This window comes from Mustela nivalis, assembly GCF_964662115.1.
Source record: "Mustela nivalis genome assembly, chromosome: 7".
In the NCBI taxonomy this organism is placed as follows: Eukaryota; Metazoa; Chordata; class Mammalia; order Carnivora; family Mustelidae; genus Mustela; species Mustela nivalis.
The window spans coordinates 136385639-136395220 of record NC_139026.1 but is presented as its reverse complement, the minus strand read 5'-3'; the positions used below and the strand labels follow the sequence as shown (position 1 = coordinate 136395220).

General features: G+C 45.0%; 1 long non-coding RNA gene across 3 annotated transcripts; it reads left to right on the top strand.

The window, feature by feature from the left end:
- Nucleotides 1-525: 525 nt before the first annotated feature.
- Nucleotides 526-8725, top strand: LOC309869553. Of its 3 annotated transcripts, none has more exons than XR_014314257.1 (4): nucleotides 526-831; nucleotides 1705-2037; nucleotides 2128-2178; nucleotides 2347-3514. It is a non-coding gene; the product is annotated as an uncharacterized lncRNA (long non-coding RNA). The 3 variants fall into 3 exon arrangements; XR_014314256.1 differs by lacking the exon at nucleotides 526-831 and adding an exon at nucleotides 7584-8725 and having other exon boundaries at nucleotides 1604-2037; nucleotides 2347-2531; XR_014314258.1 differs by lacking the exon at nucleotides 526-831 and having other exon boundaries at nucleotides 1606-2037.
- Nucleotides 8726-9582: the final 857 nt, after the last annotated feature.

The window sequence follows — 9582 nt, the reverse complement described above, 5'->3', positions numbered from 1 at the left end:
ACTCTATTTAGCTGAGATGAGAAGAAAACCATTTAATGACTAAAGTTTGGAATCTAAGTAGATGAAATTATTTATGTAGATCATTAGAAATACATGAGTGGCCTCCCTGGCTTCCTGTCTAGGGAAAGCTTATCGTTAAATATGTTTCCTAGCCGCTACCAAAACTGATGCAACACCCAGTTCAACCTTCCACAGACCCTCATTTATATTTCCAAAAGCAACAGCTCTTTTCGGCAAACAATGAACATACTTGTTATGAGTTTAAATTAGAATTCTTCATTTGGAATTTGTGAATATGGGGATATTCTGGGAAACGTCCAGAAAAAAAAAAAAAAAAAAAAATCCTGCCAAGGGTTCAGCAAACAGTTGCATAACCCTCTTTTTATCTGGGGTGTTGACCCAGCCATTCATTCCATGTTTGCTGTGGTGAGTTCAGCAAAGCTGGTTCCCACGGCAACCGTAATCCCTGAACAGAGCCTGCTCCATTGGTGGTCAGTTACAACACGCTTTGTCCTGTCAGTGTCCTGCCACCCACTGCATGGAGACAGAAACAAGCACCTTCAGTCAACATGACCCAATGAGGGTGGTGGCCTCCAGCTTACTGCAGTGAGCCGCCTGGAAGGCTCCGGAAGAACCCTGGCAGGGACACAGGCAAGCCACCTCCCAAAGGAGTTCCTTTCAAAGAGGGTCTCTTAGTTGGGGGGTTGAATGACCTAAAACGATCCCAACCATCCCATCTCAGGGCCAAGGAATGAACTTTGGATTGACGGACCTTTTTGGATGATCATGGCCATCGATGAATTTGGAACTCTCAAAGGGAAACTGTTTATAGTGAGTTTCTTACCAAAATCTACAAGGCGGAGATCGGGGAGGAGGGGAGTGAGAGCAGGGAGAAGCCCCGCTGGACTCCAGCTGGGTGAGGGCAGGCACGTGCTCAGTGGGGACCATCAGCACATGACCTGTCCCAGCAGGGCTAGCCAGTGCCCTTCATTAGGTGCAGCCCTCACTCAGCTGCATGCAACTAGGGCCACTGGAGCAGGGCAGCGTGGGAGGCCGCGGGACCCCACGGAAGTGTCTTGAAAGTTCAGAACTCACCGGCCATCACAGACTTACTTGCGTGGTTTCCGGGCTCCCTTTCCACTCATATTTACTGAGTGAGTTGCCCGGTGCCAGCACGCTTTTGACGGCTCACGAAATTCACACTGCATCCCGGTTGATAGCACGAGTCCTGCAAGGAACAACCAGCCCAGGCTTTGACTTCTGTAACTTCCAAATCAGTGCCTGATCTCTTTAAAATTCCTCTTGCCAAATCTCTCTCTCTCCAGACAGAGAGGAAAATCATTAATTTTATAATGAGACATATTAACAGGAAGAGTGGATTTCAACGGGAACGTGGTTCTCTGTTCAGGACACTGCGTTCAGGTCTGTTTACCTAAACCGGACTGGACTGTGTACTCACTCACTTGTTACATTGAGAATTGCTTATAGCGGTGGTTCTCACCTGGTTGTGCTTCAGAATCATCTGGAGAACTTGGATGTACAGGTACCAGGTCACATCACAGACACAATCTGGGATTGGGGGGGGTGGTCCAGATACTGGTATTTTTTATTCTGCTTTTCTGCTGTTTCTGATACACAACTATATTTAAGAGCAAATACTTTGTGTGATAACCCTGAGTCGTTCTGTCTTTTCCACTTTGCCAGACAAATATGGTGAGCTACATTTTTTCCTCCGTTGACTTTATTACCCTGACATGGAATGGAACCGTCTGTCCCGGAGGAGGAGGAGCCACAGGGCTCCTCATTCAACAGACGTTTGTTTGCCTCCCTGAGCATGAGGATTTGTACTGATTTTTTTTTTCTTTTTTGGCAAACCCGGTAAATATGACTCCTCAGGAAGAACATTGGGGCCCAATACACATTTATCTATAATATAATTGACTTTAGCCAACAGAGGAGAGAGGGAAGGAGTTATACCTATTTCGGTTCTGGATTAAGGAAGAATACTAGTTTTTATCAAGTCTTTACATATGCCAGGTACGTGCCTGTATTTTTTGCATATTATACTCATTTAATTCTCATGGTAACTTGCCTTTGGTAAGTTCTAATGCTAGGCCCATTTTACAGATGCAGACGTGGAGGCATGAAGAAGTCCAGCACTTTAAGGCCATAGCCCTAGTAAGTGGCAGAGATGGGGTTAGAACCCCGGTAAACAGTTCTGGAATCCTTCCCCAAGTGCCTATCTCTACCAGACCCAGTGATCTCAGGTTTGCCATGAAAACTCAGCATTTTATGACTCTCCTAAGAACTTTCTTATTCAACAAGATTGTCTTCCATTTAGCCCAGGTGCATGGATTGTACACTATTGCTCTAGAAGAATGCACAAAAATCAGAATGGATTCATCCCCAGAAAAAAAGAGCTGAAAACACATTCTTCTTCTTCCATATAATTAGAGTCTTAGAGGACAATCTCCGAGTGTATACGCAGGCAGAGAAATGAGTGACGGGATGGCAATTGAGGATGGAAGAAGGTTAGGTCACCCTGACCCTAACTCTTTATTCTATATTGGACGCTGTGCCTGGCTAAGCCAAAGAAACTACCAGCCAGCCTTTACTGGCTGAGACCCAGGCCATCTACACAAGCTCCAGGCTAACTCTATAAAGCTATTCCAGGAGACCATTGGCAGCTCCAGCCCCATCCCCAACATGCACTGGGCACATCGGCTTCCATACCAATAAGTCACAACTCATTTCCACCATCAACAAGGGGCCACGCTCATTATTGTGCGATCACCCTGCGCTAACTCGTATATTGCTACTTATAATAAGCATATCACTGGCTAAAGCTTAGACTATCACTTTGTTGTGGTGGAATTTTTCTTAAAAAATAAACAGGATGTAGAAAGTTTCAGCATGCATGTCAACAACCACAGAAACGGCCACGATCAACCACGTGGGTGAGCTGCCAGAGCAGTGCGCCCATCAACGTCCCTTCCGAGAAGCATTTGCATGTTGGCCACAGCCAGCCCTCCCTGCTGGTAAAAGTCAAACCCCCTGTTCACCAAAGAACCCGAAACAGTGAAGTCTGGTTACACTTTCTCTCTAATACAAACGTGCCAAAGAAAAAAAAAAAGAGCGGTGGCTTGCCACATTGGAGATGTTGCCAGCCTCCGAGCCTACAGAAATGGTCCCTGCAATGGTCTTGAAGACCAACTCTGTGGGTCTCTGTGGCCTCGCACAGTCCCGCAGGTGAATGACCAATGGCCATCCCATCCACAGCCTGGTGGCTGGCCGCCGTCTCCCTTGGGGCACTCCCCACTTCGGCACATCATTCCTAGAGCCTCGCTGGTGTTCATTAGAACCCAGGAGAAGCCGGGCTCCAGCTCCTCACTTCTCAGTGTGGGTGCCCAGGCCCAGCCCTACTCAGGCTTGTTCACTGGAGCCAGAGGCCCACCCTCACAAGTTGTGTAAATTTACATGTGATTTTAATAAAAAATGGGTGCATGCAATGCAACTCCTTGCCTGGGCTTGCTTTGTATAACACCCAGAACAGCATCCGGCTCATGTGGGCACCTCATAAGCACCGTTCGGAAAGTCTTCCTCGTCAAGACTCCGAGCTTCAATTGCCATCGTCCACAAGGAAAGCCCTTCAGCCGTTCAGCTTCCTTCTTACCCAGAAATGCACAGCCCCCCAAAGATGACATTCCAGAACTCCGTGTGTCCCCTGCCCCCCTCAGAGCTCCCTTGAGGAGTGTGATTACAGGCTCACGTTTGACTTCTTCGGAAAATAGTTTGAAAGCAAGGGAAATGTCAGCAGAGTCCAGAATCATTCTGGAACACGGCCCCTTCCCCCATCCTGGGCCCATTGTCCTCCTGGGCAAGAGGAGGACACCCGTGGTACCCCGAGCCCTCAGCACTTCCCCACTCACTGCAAGGGGCTTGATCCAGTCCCATGTTGAGGAAGAACTCCTGGGGAGATGAAGGCCATTACACATCTTGCCCTCGACATGAAACGCCAGTGATTGTTTATTAAATTGCTCTTCAAAGAGAAAACACTGGCAGGCAAGTATCATTAAAATGGAAGCAAAGGAAAATGCTGTAACCTTCAACATGGCGCTTTTCTCCATTAACCTCAGACCAATGCGACCCGAGCAGCCAGGAGGAACTTCTGGCCCTGAGCCCTAACAATTACCTTCATCTCAGCCCTGGGGAAGGATAACACAAACCAACCAACTTAAGTACTTCCAAATACGGCCATCAGAGAAAAAGACCCCAAGAGCCCTTACCCGAACGCCACGGTCTCAACTGCAGTCGAGGACAAATTGTATTATACGTGAGTCACATTAAAACATAAAAGACGTGCCCTCCAGTAAAAACCTTGCACAACTTACCGAGTAAGCAGAATTAATCACAGGGAACAATTACCATTCCTGGTCTGAATATTTATGACATAACAGAAAGCTCATTTAAAATACGCAGTAGCTCGTAATTTTAAAAAGAGCCACAAGGAAAAGGAAAGGCACGCTAAGTTTGTGATGGCAAGGAAATAAAAGAAAAAGTACGCTTCTTTCTTAATCGTCCTCACCATTTGCTGCCCTCACCTGTCTCCTTCCTCCCCTCCCGCCTCCTTATACCTCTCGTCACCATCTTTGCTCATGGCCTGCTGGGCAGCACTGGGAAGATGGGACCCGCTAAAGACCTCCTCCCGCCTACCCAGCCTCCGCCAGCTGCGGAGTGGTCATTTGCGTGTTGAAATGGAAATAACACCAGACTGTGAATCACAAATGCTCTAACACAAACCTATGGGATCCTAGACATGACCCCCAAGGGCTGATCACTAAGGCTTTGGACTTGGGATACCTGGGTGGCGCAGTTGATTAAGCATCTGCCTTCAGCTCAGGTCATGATTCAGGGGTCTTGGGATCAAGTTCCACATCAGGCTTCTTGCTCAGCAGGAAGCCTGCTTCTCCCTCTACCTGCTGCTCCCCCTGTTGAGCTCTCTCTCTCTGACAAATAAATAAATTCTTTAAAACATATATAGATAGATACAGGTATAGATATCGCTTTGGACTGGAAAAGTCTAGGTTTCCTTTTGCTTCTATCAAGACATGAATTCTGTAATTCAAGCCATTCATGGATGGATGGATTCATTCACTCATTCATTTGTTTGTTCTTTGAATAAGCTTGTATAGGGTGGTGAGAGCATGCCTGGCACTGTCCTAGGTACCAGAGTTAAAGCAGTGGACAGGACAAATCACCCCTCCGCCCTCCTGCAGTTTACACTCTAATGGGGAAAAGACAGTAGACAATAGCCCAAGAAGCAGGTACAATAGATAACATAATTTGGGGTCATAAATTCTGTCAGAAGAATAGAAGGGTATATATATCCAAGAGGCGAGGCTATGGGATGTCAGGTCGCACAGCCAGGGGCCTAAAGGAGGCCAGGGAGGGAGCCACAGCAAATTCGAGGCTATTATTCACTCAAAGGGAGTGCTGGAGAGCCTTCGAGCCAGTTATTGTCAGTGTTTCAGAAGGTTCGGTAGGAACTGCATCCTGGCTGTGTAAGTTAATGGAGATGATTCTCAGCTTTGGGCTACAAATAGAGCCATTGGATACATGATGACTTGTCCTATCACTCTTCCAACCCAGCAAACCAGTGACCCTGACAGACTCCAACCAATCAAAATTTGGAAAAAATGAATGATCACTGAAGAAGTTGTTGGGTGTCTACGAGTGGTAAATATTTGAAATGAAATCTTTGGGGTTCCTAAGACCAGATCACTTCCATCTCCAGAATGGATCTTGAAAGTGTACCTCTCATCCAAAAGAGAAATAACGCCTTTGTTTGAAACATAACTTGTTCATTCCCAACCATGCAGCAACCAGTTCGGCTCTCTCTCAACTCCCCCCTCCCCTGCACCTCTCCCCTCCCCCTGGCACCAATGATTATTTTACTGCAACTCAACTATGATACCACTAGAGACTGCAGAGATTGTGAAGGGACTGAAGAAATACACTTAGTGAGATTTTAGTCTCAAAAGCCATTCTTTTGGGGCACCTGGGTGGCTCAGTTGTTAGGCATCTGCCTTTGGCTCAGGTCATGATCCCAGGGTCCTGGGACTGAGACCCACTCTGGGCTCCTTGCTCAGGAGGAATACTGCTTCTCCCTCTGCCATTTCCCCTGCTTGTGTTCACACACTCTCTCTCTCTCTCTCTCTGACAAATAAGTAAATAAAATCTTAAAAAAAAAAATCTATGCTTTTGAAGGGCCGTGATAGGAAAAAAAGCTAAAAAGATTAGCTTAAATAAAATTTAGGAGAAATGCTGAATTTCAGTTACTCATTCTCCTCATGTTTCCCATCTTTTCAGGTATCCAGACATTTATAACATATCTTTCAACAAGAAACATTGTGTGGGGGCGCCTGGGTGGCTCAGTGGGTAAAGCCTCTGCCTTCAGCTCAGGTCCTGGTCTCAGGGTCCTGGGATCGAGAGCCCGATGTGGGGCTCAGGGTCCTGGGATCAAGCCCCGCATCGGGCTCTCTGCTCAGCAGGAAGTCTGCATCCTCCTCTCTCTCTGCCTGCTTCTCTGGCTACTTGTGATCTCCCTCTCTCTGTCAAATAAATTAATACAATCTTTTTTTTAAAAAATTAAAATTTAAAAATTCAAACAAAAAGAAACACTGTGTGGAGCACCTGGGGGGTTCAGTCAGGTAAGCAAGTGATTCTTGGTTTCAGCTCAGGTCAAGATCTCAGGGTCATGGGATTCAGCCCCACACTGGGCTCCATGCTCAGGTGGTACCTACTCGAAATTATCTTTCCCTCTCCCCTTGCCCCTCCCGCTCATTCTCTCTCTCTCTCTCAAGTAAATAAATAAAATCTTAAAAAGAAAATTGTGTATCTCTGCCAGATGATAGAGATACAAAATGGACACCATGCCATGTCTGCCCTCAACGTGGTTATAGTCTAGTAGCCCTAAGAGTATATTAGATAAATAATACAGATGTAATATAGACTTGAAATATAGGTTAGCTCTTACATCGTACTCATAGGGATTTATGCTGCTGCAGCAAACGAATCTCAATTTGGGGTAGCTTAAACGTACCAAAGCTTTTTTCTCATTCATGCCACATGTCCACTGAGAGTTAGCAGGAGGCTTGGGTGGGGAGCCTGTTCTTCATAAATATCCAGGTACCCAAGTGGATAAGACAGTCACCATCTTGAATATTACTGGTTGCCATGCCAGGGAGAAAAGAAAGCTCTGGAGAATCTCAAACAGGAGACGAAATCATTTTCTATAATTTTTAACTTTATCATTAAGGTATAACTTGATTATATTATATATTATATTATATTATATTATATTATATTATATTATATTATATTCACTTCAGATGTACAATGTATCTATTGTGTACATATATTGTATATACTGTGTATATATATAATATGTATATATATTTATATATTGTATATATTGTTTCAATATTTGTGTATATTGTGAAATCATAGGAGACTGAATCTCCCAAAATGATAGTAGACTAAAATCTGCCTCCTGTTGTTTTCTCTCTCATCTCCTCGGCCAGACTAGCCTCACGGCCCCGCCCACCCACAAGGAGCAGGAAGTGGAATCCTACCATGTGCCCAGAAGGGGAAAGACCTGGAAATAGTTCATGAACAGCAATAATGATTATTATAACTATAGAAGAGCCAAAAGACCTGGTCTCTGGCCTCAAGAAGCTTGCCTGCTAAAACAAAATTTGTCTCATCAACAAAGAAACTCAAAGTTCTGCCTTCTTCTTAAAGGACAAGTTTAACAATGCCTTGGGGAAGTATAATTATTTAGTTATTTACATCATCATGTTGAAACCTCCTGTTTAATTGGAAAGTATGCCCTCAACTTGCCCTCCACTTCTTCATGGAGTGTTTCCAGATAATGGAGGAGGGGTTACAGAAGTAGAAAGGTTCCTCTCCCCTAATAACACACAATCCAAGGAAACAAGAAAGCCAGATCTTCCGATTCATTTAAACCCCTGCCAACAAGCAGCTGTCTTAGAAATCAGTCTCCAATCTCTCTCCTTCATCTCATCCTAAGGAAGTGAGATCCTTTCCCCAGGACCAAGTGGACAGTTTCCCAAGGGTCAGGAGCAGAGCTGGGAATACCAAAAGGATTCTGATTTTTCAGAAGTCCCAGAAGAGAACTGGCATTTATACCAAAGCAATTCAACAGCAATTTTGGCATTTGTAATTGGCTCATAGTGTCAGCAAACCAGCCAGAATGTTTTTCTAATACACTAAGACGGGTTTAACCAGAAGGTGTTGCCAAAAACAGTCCACCCCACAAGAGAAGTCTCATACATATGAATCATGGCTGGGCTAGTGTTTGAGAGGCTCTCTGTTTTGACTAGATATTATCAATTTGATTAGATAATTGTTTGGTTAACCAGACGATGGTCATTCAACATCCATGGTGAGAGGGAGCCTGTTTTTCCAAGCACTACTGACCAGCAGCTCTCCTGACTTCCCAGTCTAACCAGACTTAGAATAGCTGAATCTCTTATTTATGATTCAATAAGAAATGAAAGAAAACTTTGCTTTTGGGGAGGGGCGGGGTTAAAATATTTTGATTTCTAAGTGACATCGGGGTGAAGGATCTGCATGTAATTCCCAAACCACCAAAATTATGATTAATAAATATAGTAGCAATTCTCATCACACCCAGCAAAAAGTATCTTTTTATGCCCTCATCCACCCTCTAGCCAATAACATGCGATCTGCATGCATTGGATTCTTCAAAGACCCACCGCCCCCTCCCACTCTTTCACACTTCAACACGTGAAGCTTCTCTCACCAATGACTTCCTAATCACCAAGCCCAATAGCTTTCTCTCCTGCTTGAAATTCTGCATCACTGCATATCAGCTGGTTATCCCGTGGCTAAACCAATACGTTTCACAAGCGCTTACCCTGAATCCCAGATCTTATGAATAGTGGGATTTGGACTCTCCAACATCCAGGCGCCCTTCTCTGAAAATGGGGACAATGTTTTGGGTTTCTTGTGAGGATTAAATAGAATGATACACGGAAACTACCCGACAGTGTCTGGCAAGTGGCCACTCCCTCACTATTCGGTCACCGATGTTGTCCTTGGCAGTGGTAATGGTGGTGATCCTTGTTTCCTTTGATAGCCTCTTCTCTCTTCCTTTGGTTTCTGGGATACGATATTTTCCGGTCTTCAATTTAAATCTTTGCTTACATTCTCGCTCGATCACCAAAACTTCAAATCTCCTCTTGTGTTCCCCTGGGCATGAAACCATTCCAACCCACATTGTTGTTCACGGGACCAATACAACTGCCTTTTGGGAAATATCCCTGCCAGAACTCTTTACCCACTCCCGTCCATTCCCCCTACTCACACAATTCAGGAGCAAAACACACTGAAAATTTCCAACCGTGGCCCTCTCCCGATCCAAACCTTTAAAGGGCTTCCTGAAACAAAAGCGAAGGTAACGACCTTCATGATCCCTCTCCTCAGAAGAACATCCTTTGTGATTCTCTTCAATTGTTATGGCCTTAATGTTATCCA